Consider the following 6,801-nt stretch of genomic DNA (forward strand, 5'->3'; position numbering starts at 1 on the left):
CTCCTCTTCCTCTTCCTTCTCCTCCTCCTCCTCTGCCTCCTCCTTTTCCTCCTCCTCCTCCTCTTCTTCTTCTCCTTCCTCCTCCTCTTCTCCTCCTCTTCTCCTCCTCCTCTTCCTCCTCCTCCTCCTCCTCCTCCTTCTTCTTCTTCTTCTCCCCCTCCTCCTCCTTCTCCTTCCTCTTCTTCCTCTTCTTCTTTCTTCTTCCTTCTTCTTTTGTCAGATGTGGGGCTTGAACTCAAGGCCTAGATGCTGTCCCTTAACTCTTTTGCTCAAGGTTAGCACTCTAGCACTTTGAGCCACAGCTCCACTTCTGGTTCTTGAATAATTAATTGGAGTTAAGAGTCTCAAAGGAACTTTTCTGCCCTGGCTGGCTTCAAACCATGATCTTCAGATCTCAGCCTCTTTAGCTAGAATTACAGGCATGAGCCACCAGTGTTTGGCTTAGGCTCATATTCTTAATGTGGCTTTTAGAGTAGCCCGTAATTTTCCTTTCTCTTACTTGTAACCATGGTCTACATTGCTTGAATATTTTTCTATGTACCAAATAACATTTGTTTTAAACCCATCCACCCATTACTTCAATGAATCTCCCAAGATTCAGCAAAGTATGTATCAGACATATTCCCCTATTTTTTGATTCACTTATTGGAAATTAGGTGGCTGTAGGTATGAGGGTTCTATTCCCTTGGTCCTCAGGTCTCTTGTGCCAGTACCAAGCTATTTTGATTACTATGGCATTGTAATAGAGTTTGAAATTTGGTATTGATATTCCTCCAGCACTGTTCTTTCTGCTAAGGATTGTTTTTGCTATTTGGGGTATTTTATTGTTCCATATGAATTTTTGCATTGCTTCTTCTATTTCATTGAAGAATGAAGTTGGGATATTGATGGGTATTGCATTGAATTTGTAGATAACTTTAGGAAGTATTGTCATTTTCATAATGTTAATCTTCCCAATCTTAGTTCTGATTTAATTTCCTTTTTCAAGTTTTTAAAGTTTTCATCATAGAGGTCCTTCACTTCTCTGGTTAAATTAATTCCTAGGTATTTTATTGTTGGGGGCTACTACAAAAGGAGTTGCTTTCCTGATTTCAGCCATGCTCTTCTCATTATTGGCATACAGAAAAGGCATTGTTTTTTTTTTGGTGGGTTGTGGGGCTTGAACTCTGGGCCTGGGCACTGTCCCTCAGCTCTTCAGCTCAAGGCGAGTGCTCTACCACTTGATCCACAGCACCACTTTCAGTTTTCTGGTAGCTTATTGGAGATAAGGGTCTCACGGACTTTCCTGTCCGAGCTGGCTTTGAACTGCAATCCTCAGACCTCAGCCTCCTGAGTAGCGAGTATTACAGGTGTGAGCCACCAGTGTCTAGCCTTAGACATTTCCTTTTAACATGTTTATGTTCTTTTCTACAATTCCAGATTTACTGATTTGGTTTCCTTATTACTATGTTGGATCTTTCATTTACACTATATTTTGGCAAATTTCTGCCAGTGATATGGTATTGCTATTGTTAGTTGAAGCATTTCACATTTGTGTTCCTTATTTAGGTTAATTTCAATTTTCTTTACATGCTTTTAAATCCTATATTCAATTTATTTGAAGTTCAACTTTATTTCATAGAAAAGTTCTCTCTATTTAGCCTAGTAGCTTGTGATCCTCCTACTTCAGGCTCTTGATTATAGGTGGGTGTCACCACTTCTGTGAAATTCAACAATCTTTTTCAAAATTGTTTTTCAAGTTCTTTCAGGGAGAATATAAGCCCTTCTCAATATTTATGAATTTAAAGTGAGTTTTAAATAAGTTTTAGTAGAAAATAGATTTATTTTAACTTAATCAAACTCTAAACTGAAGTTTATGTTTTTTAGTCTAGTAACTTTGATTAAAAATACTTTTTAAAATATGTTTTTATTGTAAAAATACTGTACAGAGGGGTTACAGTTACATAAGCAAGGTAATGAGTACATTTCCTTTCAAGCATTGTTACCTTCTGAATGGCAAAGGACATAGGTAACAAGATCGCTAGAAAACCCACGGATTGGGAGAAGATCTTTACTAGCCATACAATGGACAAGGGTCTCATATCTAAAATATACCTAGAACTCAAAAAATTAAATCCCCAACAACAAATCCTCAAAGAAACAACTGTCCCATAAATAAGTGGGCTAAAGACTTAAAGAGAAACTTCACTGAAGAGGAAATAAGAATGACCAATAGACACATGAAGAAATTCTCAACTTCTCTAGCTATAAAAGAAATCCAAATCAAAACAACATTGAGATACCACCTCACCCCATTTAGAATGCCTGTAGTCAAGAAATCTAATAACAACAAATGGTTGAGGGGATGTGGCCAAAAAGGAACCCTACTGCATTGTTGGTGGGAGTGTAAACTTGATCAACCACTTTGGAAAGCAGTATGGAGGTTCCTCAGAAGACTCCACATAGAGCTCCCATATGACCCAGCAATCCCACTTTTGGGCATTTACCCAAATGACCACAAACAAGACCATACTAAAGCTACCAGCTACCATGTTTATCACAGCATTATTTACCATAGCTAAGATATGGAACCAACCCAGATGCCCCTCAGTTGACGAATGGATTAAGAAAATGTGGTATATGTGGTTTATATACACAATGGAATTCTATGCCTCCATCAGAAAGAATGACATTACCCCATTTGTTAGGAAATGGAAAGGAAATTATATTGGAAAAAATTATATTAAGTGAAGTAAGCCAGGCCCAAAGAAACTTAGGTCCCATGGTTTCCCTTATTTACAATAACTAGTACATGTGTAGGAAAAGCAGAAAATGTCAAAAGCTATGCACATATGACCATATAAGATGATGTGAAGTGAAATGAACCCCAAGATAGGGACACAAATGATTTTTTCTTTCTTGCTATTGTTTTTAATGTATTTATAATGTACCATGTAATTTTTTTTTGTTTCTTTGGCATGTTTTCCCCCATGGTATAACCCCTGTTTTCACTGTATTTTGGTGACCCTTATCTTGTATATACATTTTTCTAATTTGGGGAGTGGAAGGGAAAAAATAAAATGTTTAAATAGGGATACAGATCGACCCATTGTAACAATGAGATATACAAGACACTATGTTGAAAACGAATTTTACAATTTCAGTGAGGGTGAGGGTACGGGGTGGGGGGAGGTAGTTGGGAGGGTGGGGATGGTAGGGGAAAAACAAAGTAGGAAGCATCAATGCTCAATAGGAAATGTACTCATTACCTTACTCATGTAATTGTTGTCCCTCTGTACAGTATTTTTACAATAAAATAAATTTAAAAAGATATCTGCTGTGTAACATTCCACCTATGGTAACACAACCTTTACATGTTAGCCCCTGTCCACTTATGGTTAGCATTTCACAGTTTATTCATGCAACTTCTAGGGTGTCTATTTAACTATTTTCCTCTTGTTCTTCACTCTCATTCCTGGCTCTGCATCTTCTTTTTTTGTACATTTTTATTGTAAAAATATTGTACAGAGGGGTTACAGTTACATGAGCAAGGTAATGAGTACATTTCCTATTGAGCATCGTTGCCTCCTCCTTTGTTTTTCCCCTACCATCCCTTCCCTCCCATCTCCACAACTACACCCCCTCCTCCACACACACCCCCAGCCGCCGAAGTTGGAATGTTTGTTTTCATCATAGTGTTTTGTACATCTCATTGTTACAATGGGTCAACCTGTATCCTTATTTAAGTATTTTGTTTTTTCCCTTCCCCTCCCCGAATTAAAGAAGCATATGTACAAGATGCAGGGCACCAATATCAACTACAGTAGAACAGCAGTTCAACCATGGGGGAGGAACATACAAAGAAACATAAAAATCACATGGTACATTATAAATACATTAAAAACAATAGCAAGAAAGAAAAAATCGTTTGTGTCCTTATCTTGGGGCTCATTTCACTTACCATCATCTTATATGGTCATATGTACATAGCTTTTGACCTTTTCTGCTTTTCCTACACATGTACTAGTTATTGCAAATAACGGAAACCATGGGACCTATGTTTCTTTGGGTCTGGCTTACTTCACTGAATATGATTTTTTTCCAGGTCTTTCCATTTCCTTACAAATTGGAGGTGTCATTTTTTTCTGATAGAAGCATAGAAATCCTATCTATCTGTCTGTCTGTCTGTCTGTCTATCTATCTATCTATTATATTTTCTTGATCATTTTCATCTACTGAGGGGAACCTGGGTTGCTTCCATATCTTAACGATGGTGAATCATAATTTTAAAAACTCCTTTAAAAGTGTTTTCTTCTGAGGTTCTTCTTTTAGTTCTGTCCATGGTTCTGAATACCAGACTCATGGAAACAATTATTTCCCACTTTCTTAACAGACATTTCAAATGAAGCCCATTGAGAAGAGAAAAGTTTGACTTGATCTCCTTTCACCACATACCAGCATTTCTCATCTCTGTCCACATGTGACCACTCATCTAGTTCCTGGTGTCCTCTCAGATCTTTCTACACCACAGCTGTATTAAACTTAAAAAATATTCTTAAAGGAATATTTTTTCTCAGATTAGTTTAAACTTAGAGTTATTAACACAAATTAATTGTACAAAGAAATTTTTGTTCCTCCAATGTGTTTTAGGCTCTTCTGGGTCTTTGACTTTGACTTTATTCCACTAGTCTACTACGGCTCGTTGGTATGTTTGAATTTAGGCATTGTGATAACTTCAGCATTCTCATTCTTGTTCAGGATTACTTTGACTATTTAATGTCTTTTATGCTTCTATATGAATTTTTGGGTTGAATTTTGCATTTCTGTGATGAATGACATTGGATTTTTCATGGGTCTTGCATTGGATCTGTAGATTGCATTTAATAGTGTGGCTACTTTCACAGTATTAGCTTTGCCAATCCATCGATATAGGAGACTATTTTGCCATCTTATTGTAATGCCTTCTTTTAGTTTCCTTTTTAAGTGTTTTATAATTTTCATTGTAGAAGATTTTTATGCTTTTTAGTTAAATGTAGTTTCTGATTGTTTTTGGAGGCTATTGTGATTAGGTTAGTTCTCCTGATTTCTATTTTTGCCTATTTATTATTGGTATATAGCATAGTTCCTTATTTTTATATTTTGTATCTACTATTTTGCTGAATGTACTTTTGGTGGTACCTTTAGGGTCATTTAAGTACAGAATTCTATCATTTATAAACAGGGATAATTTGACATTTTCCTTTTCTATTTGTGTCCTTTTTATTTTTTCTCTTGCTTTACAGAATCATCTTTTAAAAGCATGCTTGGGGTTGAGGATTAATTCATTCACTTATTGATTTTCTTTTAAATTAACATCATCCCCTCCTAATACTTTCTCCTTTTTTTTTTAGTTTTCCTTGTATTTTTTTTTGTGTATGAAAATGCCATACAGAAGGGTTAAAATTACATGAGCAAGGTAATGAGTACATTTCTTATCAAGCATTGTTGCCTCCTCCTTTGTTTCCCCTTCCTACCCCTTCCTCCCTTTTTCCCCTTTCTCCTCCCTCTCCCCCCTCCAAAGTTGTAAAGTTCGTTTTACAACATAATGTCTTGTACATCTCCTTTTTGCAATGGGTCAACCTGTATCCCTTTTTAAGCGATTTGTTTTTTCCCTTCCCCTCCACAAATTATACCGACATCAAATACAGTGAAAACAGGGGTTATACTGTGGGGGAGGGACATACAAAGCAACAAAGAAATCACTTTCTCCTTTCAACCTCCCTCTACCACTGGTTATGCCAGCATCAACAAATCACCTTTATATATTCTGTATTTATATGACTCATAAGGCCTACATTACTCAATAGCTCCCATCTCCATGTTCAACTCTCTTTGGCTTACCATGCTTCTCACTTGGTTACAAACACACAGAAGTGTTGTTTCTGGAGTTTTCTAAGCTCATCCCCATGTCTGAGTCCTTTCACTTGCTGAGTCCTTTCCCTGTAACTGATCATGTGAAGATGCTCTCTCACATTGTAGCAGTCTTCTCTTATATGTAGGACATGTTTTTCTAGACTCTCACTAGAGATTCAAAACCAAGATTTTCCCAAATCCTATATATACTTGATTTTCCCTATAAATACTTATGATAGTGGAATTTGTACATTAGGCACAGTAAGCAATCAGTGAAAAATTAACAAGTAATAACAGAGAGTTCCGGGAAGATGGTGGAGGAGAAGCTGGAGGCTAAACAAGCTCTCTCATAGAAAGCAGTTTTAGTGTTCCAGTGAACAGTCCTAAGCCAGTGAATCACATCAAGTGTGCCATAACAGTACAGAGAGTTTGGCCAGGGAGGGAAAATCCAGGCAAAGAGACAGATCTGTGCACTTGCTAACAGCCATGGCTGTGGCCACGGCAACTGCCGCGGCGGCCATAGCAGCCTTACTTACAACACAGAGTGTCCGGGACAAAGGCACCAGACGCAGCAGGCAAGCAGATTCTACTCAATACCAGCAAGAACTGACAAGAAGCAGACATCTTCATCCTGCAGCTCACAGACGGCCCAGGAACCAAGACTCCTACGGTGTGAGTAGAAGCCTGACACCCTCACTCCTTCTCAGGGAGCAGAGGAGGAAAGGCCACTCCTCCCCCACCACCAGAAATCTCCATCTTTGATACTGACAATGGCCTGGTTGAGCAGCTAGCTCCAACTCAGGCCTAGGAAGAAAACAAAAGAGTCATTTAGCAGGTCACATGAACCTAACCTGAACTGCCAGGCTCATCTCCACTTAGGGAAAAGTCATCTAGCCCAGGCAGAGAGAGCTCCGCCCTGCTCCCCCCCCC

Source organism: Dipodomys ordii, unplaced genomic scaffold, assembly GCF_000151885.1.
Source record: "Dipodomys ordii isolate 6190 unplaced genomic scaffold, Dord_2.0 Scaffold1, whole genome shotgun sequence".
NCBI classification, from domain to species: Eukaryota; Metazoa; Chordata; class Mammalia; order Rodentia; family Heteromyidae; genus Dipodomys; species Dipodomys ordii.